This window comes from Macrobrachium nipponense, chromosome 41, assembly GCF_015104395.2.
Source record: "Macrobrachium nipponense isolate FS-2020 chromosome 41, ASM1510439v2, whole genome shotgun sequence".
In the NCBI taxonomy this organism is placed as follows: Eukaryota; Metazoa; Arthropoda; class Malacostraca; order Decapoda; family Palaemonidae; genus Macrobrachium; species Macrobrachium nipponense.
In genome coordinates, this window is record NC_061102.1 from 26,374,197 (window position 1) to 26,388,217 (window position 14,021).

Sequence of the window (14,021 nt, forward strand, 5' to 3'; positions counted from 1 at the left end):
TATACACAGTAACCCCTCCAATTAGCCTTTTCCTCATCAAAAGACCCTGAAAACGGGGAGCCGACCTATAGGTCACACCCAGCTACCCTGTTGAAGGGGACTGCGGCGTCATTCTTATCGATAGCCTCCCAGCGTTGCACGCTTTTTTATAGCTATCTGTTCTTTTTATTGGTTTCGTTATTCTTTTTCGTTATGGATCGTCAATCTGCCTCTTCACCCAAGTTAAGTACTGTATTTAGGGAGTGATTTTGCCTTTCGTTTTGCCTTTATTTAGGATTTTGTTAGGCGTCTCCTCCCGTAACGAGTGGTAGCGAGCCGCCATTACGTCGTTCCCTTGTTTTGTACCAATTTCGAGCGGGCTTCTTTCAGTACCTATATATTTATATTTATATACTCGTAATTTGTGGTATTTCAGTATATATTTTATTATGTCTTGGGTGGCAGTTACTTTGTCGATCTTGTTTGATCTACGTTTATTATTTTCATGATTTCCTGTTTTTCAAGTGGGTCGGCGTTCGTGCACGTTTCTTTGTTTCGTGCTTCGTTGTTTATCTATCGTTCCCCCCTTCCCCCTTTTATTTTAGTTTGGTATTTTCCATTCAAGAATTCCCCCTGTTTTTCTTTTCGTCAGCTTACCGTTTGTTTTCGTTTTGTCGGTGAGCAAGTAATTTTTCCTTGTTGCGCCACTCTCATCGATTGGCCTCCTTGCGTTTTATATTTTTATTTTTTTCGCCCCTTATTTTCATTACCCCTGTTAAAGCATGTTTTTCCCTTAGCTTTAAGTAATTGATTTTATTTTGTCTATGTATATTTGGGTGTTCGGTCGGCAGCTAGCCTTCATAGGCTTTTGCCTGCATTTTCCTCGTGATCCTTTATTCGCGGGGAATCGCTGGTCAGCCCTCCCTCCCTCCCCCTCTCGTGGGACTCCCCGTAGTTGGGTGCCGCTCTCGTTGTTTGTCGCTGACGGCCGGTCCCCACCAGCGGAGGGGGAGGTGTAGTGGGTCTCCCAGGACCTTGGGCTGGGGAGTGTCGCTTCTTAGCCGACCGCCTCCGGAGTTGTTAGTCGCACTGCGTTTCAGCCTCGGCTTCCGTGGATTGTTGCGCTCTGCTTCTTTCACTCCCGGAGCTTACATCCACCCGCCTAAAACATTCCCTCTCCGCATAAGGCGGGTTTTAGATTCCGGCCTCTCCCGGAGTCATTGAGGGTTATGTTTACGGAAGTTACTCTTCCGTAGGCGGAGATAGTATATTTGTTATTTTAGTTTTTATTATCATTATTATTTTTATCTTTATTTTTATTTTTATTTTTCTTGCCACGGGACTTGCGAGTTCATGTGGCCTTCCCGGGTTACTTCGTGTACCCCCCTCTCCGGGTCATACAGCTCCGGGTTTACAACTCCGGGTGGTTTTTTTTCCTTACACAGTCCCCGGGACGTTAACATATGAATATATTTATACCCTTTCTTTTCTTTATAGCCCGGAATGCTCCGGCACAAAAAAAAAAAAAAAAAAAAAAAAGAGAAAAGAATATATTTCATTATCCTATTAAGTGTGTGCAATTGTTCTTATATATTATTGCACTTACAGGCCTCTCAGTGTCTGGTTGCCGGCTGTAGTGCTGCTCTGCAAGATCCGTGCGGCCATGACGTTTGTCGGGGCCACGCCCCCTGTGCAGTGCTGCTTCCTGATTCGTGGTCTGGCATCATGAAAACTGTTTTGCCTGCTACGACTTGGTACATCAGGCTACCTCTTCGGTAAGTTGCCGCACTGCTGATTCTATGTTTATTGTAAAAAAAAAAATAAAAAAAATAAAAAATAAATAAAATAAAATTAAATAAATAAATAAATATTGAAATGAGATAAAATAAATGATCAATTAAAAATTTCTTTAAATTAATTACATTGTTTAATCAATAATTATAGGAATATGTTCAAGGAATTTACTTGGTATGACACATTCCTTGCATTACAGGCTGAGCAGTCTATTAAGGATGCTGCACTCTCCGCCCTCAAGATCTGGGTTGGAGGGTTTTGGACGGAACGTAGGGAAGGCTAAGCCGTATATTCTGTCCCCGAGATATGGCGACTTTGCTCTTCCCAGCCGGAAAATCTGCCGGATACGTCGATCCAAAAGTAGCGGCACCAATTATCAAATCAATACAAGACTCAGTTATTGAACAGCAAGAGGCGGAATTGCCGGACCTTGGACTAGAGGAAGTCTCACTTGAAGTGGTTGAGGATTTGCCCGTTACACTAGGCACGGGTACAGGTAACAGTGTTTAATGAGGCTAGCTTAGTTAGTCACCGGGATCTTCCTTGAGTGACTCTGATTCTTCCTCTCCTTCTACTACCATTCCTTCATGGGTTTTCACAGGAGGTTTGCCCCCTCCCAGGTTGCACTCCTTCTCTGTGATTCCTAAACTAAAGAAAAAACCTGCGGGTAAAACCTTGCTTAAAGCAGATCAGAGACAATGCCAAGGCCTGGGCAGTCACCAGAGGTTCATACACATATTAAAACTAAAATAAAGTCACTTTCCAAACCTTCAATCCCAAGGTCTCAAGGGAATTCTTCCTATTGCCCTACCAGTCCCATTCCATTAACTTCTAGGGACCGGATACCTCATAAGGTACCGCAAGAGGGACAGGATGATTCTCCTTCCGTTGACCAGACCAGTTCAACACAAATATTCTAAATCAGGTCAGTAGCCTTGGTAGTTTACTCAGCTCAGTTGCAGCAAGGTTTGAAGAAGTGTTTAGCAGGTTAGGTGCTCAGGACTCCCTGATTGCAGGTCTCAGACAGGAGTCGGCAGTTTCGGGCCCCTTCTAGTAGCTTGATGCAAGCTCAGAGCATGCCTGACGGGTCCACTCTCACCCTCCCTTCCACCCCGGTAATCCCTGGAGGGTGGCTAACTTCGCTCCGTTTGTCAATGGGATGTTGACTATAGAAGGTTGCGGCACACGTAGGCTCGAGGATTTCGAGTTTTTCCCCGAAGGTTTACAGCCTCCATTTATAGGCTATGTTAGCTTACGGAGGCAGCTCTGGTTAGAGAGGATAAGGTCCCCAAGGAGACTGTTATCCTTTCTAGAGATCAGGCTCAGCAAACATGGGTACGGAGCCTAGAAGAGTGGGACTGCTCAAATACTAGAATAACAGCTTTTTAAAAGTCCTTTCACCATGTTTACAACTGATGTCGGCAAACCCCTTACCTTTTACATCAAAGGTAGCAGAACTAACACTCCAGGCAGTGACTCGAGAAGAGCCCATGCCCCAGCTTAGGGAGACAGATCCCACATCTTTACTACTCCCAGGTAGGGAGGATTTGTGGGAGGATTTGCCAGCTACGTTCTCGGTAGGCAAGCTGAAGCCAGATTGTGCAATCACCTTGTTTAGTGAAACGCCTTCCTAGGCTGTCAGACGCATTGATCCAAGCCGAATTTGACGCTAAGACACGTCTCGCAAGTTCTCTTAACTCCCTAGTGATGACAGAGACGGCGGCTCGGGAGTACGCTCAGGAGCTGCTGTTTAAGGTCATTGCGAAGTCGTTACTTTTAAGCATGCAATGTGACTTGTACGACTTTGCGATTGCTAGGAGAAATTGCAGGAAGCATGTTCTGTCTGAGGCGACGATAAGGCACGAACCCAACAAGCTTCTAGCTTCCTCAATCTGGGGTGCAGATCTCTTCCCAGCTTCAGCAGTATCCGAGGTTCAGAGCGAGGCATCACGTCTTAACCAAAGCATCAGGTTGCGTTGGGGAATCCCTTTCAAAAGGAAATCAGAGTCTTCTTCTCCAGTTTTAGGGCTAAGAAGAGGCAAAGGAAGTTCCTACCTTTCCAAGTCCCGCAACAGCATCCTGTTCTACAAGCTGTTCCAATTCAACAGGTATCCCAGCCTTCGACTTCTAAGGCTCAGCCTCAGCAACAGCATCAATTTGTCTTCCTTTCGCCGCCATCTAACCAACAGGCCTCCTCACAGTATCCAGTGTCGCCCGCTTTTAACCCGGTCTATGAGAGTCGGGCATTTCACTAACCCCCTTTTACCAGAGTTGCTAGGGGTGGCAGGGCTAGAGGATCCTTTCGCCAGCGCGGAGGAGCCACGAGCCAAGGGCGAACTAGAGGTGCAAGGTCAGGCAGAGGATCCCGGCCTTCTTCATCTCAATGAAGTTTTCTCAGGTAGGAGGCAGGCTGTACCTCTTTCGTCATCGTTGGGGTTCAGCAGTTGGGCAAAAAGCATAGTATCCAGAGGCCTAGGCTGGAGTTGGATCAAAGGTCCTCCTCCACCCATCACCTTCTATCAGGAACAAACGCCAGGAATTTGATGGATTACTCCAAGGACCTTCTCCAGAAGGGAGCAATCTCCAAGACGAAGAACTTGAAAATTTCAGGGTCGTCTATTCAGGGTCCCAAAGAAAGGGACCGACAAAAGAAGGGTGATCTTAGACTTGTCCCGTCTAAACTTGTACATTCGTTGCGACAAGTTCAAAATGCTGACCATCTCTCAGGTGCGGACCTTACTTCCCCGTGGGGCCGTCACCACCTCTATAGATCTTACAGACGCCTACTATCATGTCCCGATAGCTCGGCACTTCCGACCATTCCTCGGCTTCAAACTAGGGAAAGAAGCCTACTCCTTCAAAGTAATGCCCTTCGGGCTGAATATAGCACCAAGGGTTTTTCACAAAAACTGGCGGAGACAGTAGTGCAGGAGCTAAGATCCCCAGGGTATATTGGTGTGGCGTACCTAGACGATTGGCTAATCTGATGGACAAAGGCAAGTGTATGAAAGCCACGGACAAGGTCATGTCTTTCCTGGAATATTTAGGGTTCAAGATCAACAGGACCAAGTCCCGGTTGACTCCGGAGTCCAAGTTCCAGTGGCTAGGGATTCATTGGGACTTGGATTCTCACACTCTTTCCATTCCCAGCAGGAAAGAGAAAGGAGATTGCCAAGGCAACAGACAATTCTTAAAGTGCAAAGAGACTTCGAGAAGGAATCAGGAGAGGATCCTAGGCTCGCTCCAGTTTGCCTCAGTCACGGACGTTCTGTTGAAAGCCAAGCTCAAGGACATCAATCGAGTTTGGCGTTCGAAGGCAAATGCCAAGTGTCGGGACAAGTTCGCCCGGATACCTCTGATTCTCAGAAAACGCCTGCGACCATGGACAAAGGCCGCCAACCTAGCCAAGGAGTTACCGTTGCAGTTTTCCTCCCCCGTCCCTATGGTGCATACGGACGCATCGCTGACAGGCTGGGGAGGTTATTCACAGCACGAGAAGGTTCAGGGAACTTGGTCACCTCACTTCCAAACACTTCACATCAACATTCTGGAAGCTATGGCAGTGTTTCTGACTTTAAAAAGCTCCGTCCTCCAAAGAAGACTCATATCAGGTTGGTCCTCGACAGTGCAGTAGTAGTACACTGTATAAACAGAGGTGGTTCAAAGTCAAGTCATGTGAACCACGTGATGATAGCAATCTTTTCTCTAGCCCCAGTCCAAGAACACCTGGCATCTGTCGGCTACTCACCTGGCAGGAGTCCACAATGTAGTGGCAGACGCCCTGTCTCGGTCGGTCCCTCTGGAATCAGAATGGTCACTGGACCAAGAATCCTTCGAGAGGGTTTGCCAAAGAGTACCAGGTCTAGAAGTAGATCTGTTTGCCACAGAGGCAAACCACAAGCTGCCTTGTTATGTAGCCCCCAATCTGGACCCTCTGCATACGCTACGGACGCCCTGAGCATAGATTGGAACCAGTGGTCGAAAATCTATTTATTCCCTCCAGTGAACCTTCTCCTGAAGGTGCTGCACAAGTTGAGAGCCTTCGAAGGCCAGGTGGCTCTCATAGCCCCTACTGGCCCAAGAGCAACTGGTTTCCCCTTCTCCTGGAACTAGGTCTTCGCCCTCACCCTCTCCCGGACTTGAGACTATCGCAACAAGTTCAAACGAGGACTGTGTTCGATTCCTCAGGTCTTCAACAAAACCCTAACTTTATGGATTTCATGAAGTTTGCAGGTAGAGAGTAGGAGACATTGATCCACAGAACATGTTGTTCTTGGAGTCAGACAAGAGAGAGTCTACGCTTCGCCAGTATGACTCAGCAGTTAAGAAATTGTCTTCGTTCCTCAGAGAATCAAATATCAAAGTAATGACATTGAACGTGGCCATAACCTTCTTCAGGTCTTTGTTTGAACAAGGCTTGGCAGCTGCAACAATTACAACCACTAAGTCAGCTCTGAAAAGATTTTTCTTCTCGGGTTTGGTATCAATCTAACCGAGTCTTATTTCACCTCTATCCCAAGGGCATGTGCACGTCTACGGCCCGTTCACAGACCGTCGTCAGTGTCATGGTTTCTTAATGATGTTCTTAGGTTAGCCTCGGAAACAGACAACTTCAAATGTGATTACCAAACCATTTTGCGTAAAACTCTGTTCTTATTGAGTCTAGCTTCAGGTGCCAGAATATCAGAGCTGTCATCTTTATCTAGAGATGAAGCGCATATTGAGTTCCTTTCCTCGGGGGACGTGTTGCTTTCGCCAAATAAGCAATTTCTAGCTAAGAATGAAGATCCCTTGATGAGTGGTCTCCAGGGAAGATTGTCCCGCTTCCGCAGGATCCATCGTTATGTCCTGTTAAAACTTTTAAGGACTATTTATCTAGGACGTCTACCTATTCCGAAGGCCCCCTTTTCATTAGAAAAGATGGTGGTACACTATCTCTAAAAGGCATTAGGCAGCAGATTTTATATTTTATCAGAAAGCCAGCCCAGGGTCATTCCCCAAGGTGCAATGACATTCGGGCAATAGCAACTTCTGTTAACTTCTTCAAATATATGACTTTGATGATCTGAAGAAGTATACTGGTTGGAAGTCACCTTGGTTTCAAAAAGCACTACCTTAAGTCTTTAGAGGATCTTTAAATTAAAATCATGCAATAGCTGCAGGAGGCCAGTGTCTCCCACTGCTCACATCATTATAGTACCGTCCTTGTGTCATATGAATCTTTTCAATTATGCCAGCCTCATTAGCATTTTACCTACCTCAGCAAATGCCTTAGCTATTAGAATAAGTGTATAATCGTGTATATTTTTCGTAATACAAATTATCTGTAATTATTTTATTATGTCTGTGACTTGTTGCATGTTGCCACATTTGTTTTTGGCTATATTAGTATATTTTGTAAATAAATTTTTTATGTATGTGACTTGTTGCAAATGTTGCCAATGTTTTGGCTATATAGGATATTTTTGTAAAATAAATTGTATTTTTTCCAATTCTAAACTATTTTATTATTTCCTTTGATTTCATTAATATGATTTTTCCTTTCAGGATAGTATATGCTTGTGTTTTCTCTGGTACAATTTCACGGAGCGACACGGCTGAGCCCAGAAAAGGGATTTTGACGTAGGAAAAATCTATTTCTGGGCGAGGAAGCCGTGTCGCCCAGTGAAATCCCTCCCTTTTTTCCTTTTTTCCCCCCCCTTGCTGTGCACCAAGCTTCTTTGCTATCGATAAGTATGACGCCGCAGTCCCCTTCAACAGGGTAGCTGGGTGTGACCTATAGGTCGGCTCCCCGTTTTCAGGGTCTTTTGATGAGGAAAAGGCTAATTGGAGGGGTGGGGTTACTGTGGTAGTGTTTAACACTCCGGCCCCAGTGCTATTACTATACCGACACCTTTTATTTAGGTGAGCGAGTCAGAGACTTCTGACATGTCCAATTTAGCAGTTCTCTGGTATCATAGCAATATTTTACTAGAAATAGTGCTAAAGAGACACATTTCACTGGGCGACACGGCTTCCTCGCCCAGAAATAGATTTTTTCCTACGTCAAATCCCTTTTTTTTACCTTTATTGTTACACTTTTAAGTGCAACTGATTTTCATATCACCCATTTTTGTTTTATTAAGATTAAACCCAAGTCCTTAGTAGCTGAGCTGTATACTCGACCATTATCTACAGTTGTAGGATTGGACATGTGCAGGATATTACTGGTTGCTGTAGTAGTGTTTCTTATTTTGTTAATCTGACTGTGTGAAGTTTATCTAAATGGAATGAAAATTTGTATGTACTTGTACTCATATTCACCCATATACACAGTCTATATACATACACAGACTGATCAAATATGTAAGTAATGTTACATGACCATTAAATATAATATTGTACTAAATTAAATAAATTTTTATAAAAATACTGTATTACTAGAGACATGTGTAGTGGTTCCTAACAAGATACTCATTTAAGCTCAAAATCTTACCTTTAAGATAACAATGCGTTAAATACAGTACATGTCAGAACACCAAACCTTATTAGATAATGTACTGTAAATTTTTTGTAATCAGAATCGTTGAATTCCACTGGCATATAATGGTGTAAACAGCAATGCTTCAAATAAAATTTTTAACATTTTATCCTAGAGTTGTTATACATACAGCTGTCATCATCTTCCTGGTCTTAATCCATATTTTATTCTTGCCATACACATTGTCAAGAGACGAAGCATTACATAGAGCATCTATGCCTCACTTGATTGATTAGTGTACTCTAACAACTTACAAACTTTATTGACTGGGTTTTCTGCTGTTCAAATTAGCATAAAGGATTATTTGAGCCTTGGTTTCTGAATCTTTTGCAGGTGGTCCTCAAGTGCTCCCTTGGATCGATCAGACCCTCAGGAAAAGTAAGGTACAGTGGTACCTCGTTTGTCGAACGTTTCATATGTCGAACTTTCCGTTTTTCGAACAAAATTTTTGAGAAAATTTTGTATCGTTTGCCGAACAAATGCTAGTACTTCAAACAGATTGATTATCTAGTTTATACTTGTATTCGACGGCCTACTGGGGGGTCTTACAAGTTTAAACTGTATTAATTTATTTTTTCATTTACAATGTATAGTTTAATGATAACAATATTTGACAAAATACATTAAAGTATAAAGCATTTAATATAAAATTTAGCTTTCAATATAACATTTAGCAATAAAAGGTATTTAAAATCGTACGTAACCGCGGGTGACGTCACGCCAGCTGACTTGAGACTGAACGAGGGAGCGTTGATATGTTGAGGAGAGAGGGAAGAGAGAGTTAAAATATTACTGTGTATTAAAAGCAATAACAATTCAAATAAAAAGGGAATTTCTCAATTCTTTAACGCCTAGGGAACGACCCGAGCGAGACGGTCTAGTTGAACAATATTAACAAAATAGTAAAAGAAAGAACAAAGCTTTTCACAGTAAAATGTAGCACAAATGATTAACAAAATCATTCGTCATTGCGGTGATACACAGCCAACTTGAGGTAGAGGGAGGTAGCGTTTATATTTTTTAGGAATAATGAATGAATGATTTTAAGTTATTGTGCATCGTGGTATTGTTGAGGAGAGAAGAAGAGGCAGTAAAATCTTTACTATAATATGTACGTAAAAGCGGTACCAATTCACATAAAAAAAAAAAAGTTATTTCACAATAAATTGAACGTAATGATAAAATATGAAAACAATCAAATGCAATACAGAAAAAAGGAAAAAAATAAAAAGTTTTAATTGAGTCAGTGCTCGGTGTGCCGAGTGGGTCTAGTTGATGCAAAGGTCTAGAGAATAGAATTCTTGTCATGCGCAGCTTCAACTTGGGTACAGATTAAACGGCTAGGTGCGTGACGTCGCAATAACCGCAGTCAGGCCCCTTAACCTATAGCAATCCTGCCTTTACTTTCTTTTTTTATTTTTCTAAATACTATTATGTTAAGAAGAATAATCATAAGAGATCATTAGAACATTTTTGCCAAATAACATTTAAATTATAGAAAACCTACCTTTGCTTTCTTCTTTTTATCCGGTATTAGGAGGAAAATAATAGTCAGAATGAAAACTATATCTTAATATTTTAAATAATCATAAGCGAGTTCTAAAGAACATTCTAAACAGTAATATAAAATACGTATATGTCTAAATTACACATTTAAACAGATCTCCATAAAACACATTTTGCACAAATATAGCTATGTCGCTAACTTTTAAATTTTAAATAATCATGAGCGAGTTCTAAAGAACATTCGAAACAGTAATATAAATATATGTCTAAATTACACATTTAACAGATCTCCATAAAAACACATTTTGCACAAATATAGCTATGTCGCTAACTTTTTCATATATTGCACCGCTTTTCTGGAACTACTAATGTGTCTGTTCAAATTTCGAATTCTAAAAACTGTATGGCATGGAACAAAATATTTCGACTTCTGAAGTTATTTGGATGTAAACTGCTAATTATATCCGCTAATTTAATTATCGCTCCTTTTAAGGCTGTTAAAACATTTCCTCCCATGGTGAGAATCAAACATCCTATCCATACATTTCAAATCAAGAAACACCAGGTTTCATTAGTTTCCCTTCAGTAAAGCTTATGGCACCAATCTTTGTGTCATCTTCCTTTGTTATCTTTGCTCCTAAATGATCCAGTTGTGGAAACTTGCTAGCAATGAACCCGCCAACATATGGCATCTTCCTATGTTTGTTCTTCAACTTCCTGGTCTTTGAAGTCATCACTTTGATCATCCCTATTAAATACTGGTAAGCAAAATAAAATTGCTGATTTACTGGGTTCTTGCTGAAGGGAATTTCCTTCGTCTTCGAATGATGCGTCTTGCTTGTCAGAGACGTGGGAAAATGAGGCGGATGTTGCATGTTCACTGTTGCAGCTTTAAACGCTGCTCTTTGAGCTTACAAGTGAGTTGTCTTTTCCTAAAAGGTGAGCTCTGAGATGATGTTTAAATGCAACTGGAGATGGGTGCTGATCGTACGGTCCCATTTGACTTTTGCAACCAAAAAAGTGCCCCAACCCAACCTGATTTAGTCTGTAATTTAGAGTATACATCATGCCAAGTTTTTATTTTGCCATTTATCAGCAAGTTAGACAAAGGATAGAGTATTGCACTTTTCTTCACTTAAATTTCTCTAGATAACTACTTACTGGATCAGCATTGGAGTCTCCAGGGATATAGATACGACTTACTGGAGGCAGCATTGGAGCTCGCCAGGATAGATAACTACTTACTGGATGCAGCTTGGAGTCTCCAGGATATAGATAAACGTACTGGAGGCCAGCATTGGAGTCTCCAGGGTATAGATAACTACTTACTGGATGCACTTGGAGTCTCAGGGATATGATAACTACTTACTGGAGGCAGCATTGGAAGTCTCCAGGGATAGATAACTACTTACTGATGCAGCATTGGAGTCTCCAGGGATATAGATAAATACTTACTTGGAGCAGCTTGTCTCCAGATGCAGCATTGGAGTCTCCAGGGATATGGTAACTACTTACTGGAGGAGCATTGGAGTCTCCAGGGATATAGATACTACTTACTGGATGCAGCATTGGAGTCTCCAAGGATATAGATAACTACTTGATGGAAACTGCATTGGAGTCTCCAGGGATATAGATAACTACTTACTGAATGCAGCATTGGAGTCTCCACCCCAGGGATATAGATAACTACTTACTGGATGCTGCATTGGAGTCTCTAGGGATATAGATAACTACTTACTGGAGGCAGCATTGGAGTCTCCAGGGATATAAATGACTACTTACTGGAGGCAGCATTGGAGTCTCCAGGGATATAGATAACTGCTTACTGGATGCAGCATTGGAGTTTCCAGGTCACAGATAACTACTTAGTGGAGGCAGCATTGGAGTCTCAAGGGATATAGATAACCACTTACTGGTTACAGCATTGGAGTCTCCAGGGATATAGATAAACTACTTACTGGTAGCAGCATTGGAGTCTCCAGGAACAGAAATAAAACTACTTAGTGGAGGCAGCATTGGAGTCTCCAGGAACAGAGATAACTACTTACTGGAGGCAGCATTGAAGTCTCCAGGTCTCAGATAACTACTTAGTGGAGACAGCATTGAATCTCCAGGAACAGAAAATAAACTACTTATGGAGCAGCATTGGAGTCTCCAGCAATAAACTACTTACTGGAGGCAGCATTGGAAGTATTCTCCAAAACTATGTTTATGGAGCAGCATTGATTCCGTACAAGATAACTACTTAGTGAAGCATTTAAGTCTAGGTCACAAATAACTACTTACTGGACTGGAGGCAGCATTGGAGTCTCCAGGAACAGAGATAACATTTATTGGAGGCAGCATTGATGTCTCCAGGTCACAGTAACTACTTAGTGGAGACAGCATTTAAGTCTCCAGGAACACAGATAACTACTTACTAGAGGCAGCATTGAAGTCTCCAGGTCACAGATAACTACTTATTGGAGGCAGCATTGGAGTCTCCAGGAACAGAGAACTACTTACTGGAGGCAGCATTGAAGTCTCCAGGTCACATATAACTACTTAGTGGAGACAGCATTTAAGTCTCCAGGAACACAGATAACTACTTACTAGAGGCAGCATTGAAGTCTCCAGGAACACAGATAACTACTTATTGGAGGCAGCATTGAAATCTCCAGGTCACAGATAACTACTTACTAGATACAGCATTGGAGTCTCCAGGAACAGAGATAACTACTTATTGGAGGCAGCATTGAAGTCTCCAGGTCACATATAACTACTTACTGGAGGCAGCATTGAAGTCTCCAGGTCACAGATAACTACTTATTGGAGGCAGCATTGAAGTCTCCAGGTCACAGATAACTACTTACTGGAGGCAGCATTGAAGTCTCCAGGTCACAGATAACTACTTACTGAGACAGCATTGACGTCTCCAGGAACAGAGATAACTACTTACTGGAGGCAGCATTGAAGTTTCCAGGTCACAGATAGCTACTATTGGAGACAGCATTGACGTCTCCAGGAACAGAGATAACTACTTACTGGAGGCAGCATTGGAGTCTCCAGGAACAGAGATAATTACTTACTGGAGGCAGCATTGAAGTCTCCAGGTCACAGATAACTACTTGGTGGAGGCAGCATTGAAGTCTCCAGGTCACAGATAACTACTTACTGGAGGCAGCATTGAAGTCTCCAGGTCACAGATAACTACTTACTGGAGGCTGCATTGGAGTCTCCAGGAACAGAGATAAACTACTTCTAGAGGCAGCATTGAAGTCTCCAGGTCACAGATAACTACTTACTGGAGGCAGCATTGGAGTCTCCAGGAACAGAGAATAACTACTTACTGGAGGCAGCATTGAGTCTCCAGGTCACAGATAACTACTTACTGGAGACAGCATTGACGTCTCCAGAACAGAGATAAACTACTTACTGGAGGCAGCATTGAAGTCTCCAGGTCACAGATAACTACTTAGTGGAGGCAGCATTGGGAGTCCCAGGAATAGAGATAACTACTTACTGAGGCAGCATTGAAGTCTCCAGGTCACAGATAACTACTTACTGGAGGGGCTGCATTGGAGTCTCCAGGACAGAAGATAACTACTTACTGAGGCAGCATTGAAGTCTCCAGGTCCACAGATAACTACTTACTGGAGGCAGCATTGAAGTCTCCAGGAACAGAGATTTTACTACTTACTGAGGGCAGCATTGAAGTCTCCAGGTCACAGATAACTACTAGTGGAGCAGAATTGAAGTCTCCTGGAACAGAGATAACGACTTAGTGGAGCAGCATTGGAGTCTCCAGGTCACAGATAACTACTTATAGGAGGCTGCATTGGAGTCTCCAGGAGCAGATAACTACTTACTGGAGGCAGCATTGAAGTCTCCAGGTCACAGATAACTACTTACTGGAGGCTGCATTGGAGTTTCCCAGGAACACAATAACTACTTGCTGGAGGCAGCATTGGGAGTCTCCAGGTCACAGATAACTACTTAGTGGAGGCTGCATTGGAGTCTCCAGGGAACATTGATAACTACTTACTGGAGGCAGCATTGAAGTCTCCAGGTCACAGATAACTTCTTAGTGGAGGCAGCATTGGAGTCTCCAGGACAGAGATAACTACTTACTGGAGGCAAGCATTGGAGTCTCCAGGAACACAGATAAAACTACTTCCTGGAGGCAGCATTGAAGTCTCCAGGTCACAGATAATACTTAGTGAGCAGCATTGGAGTCTCCAGG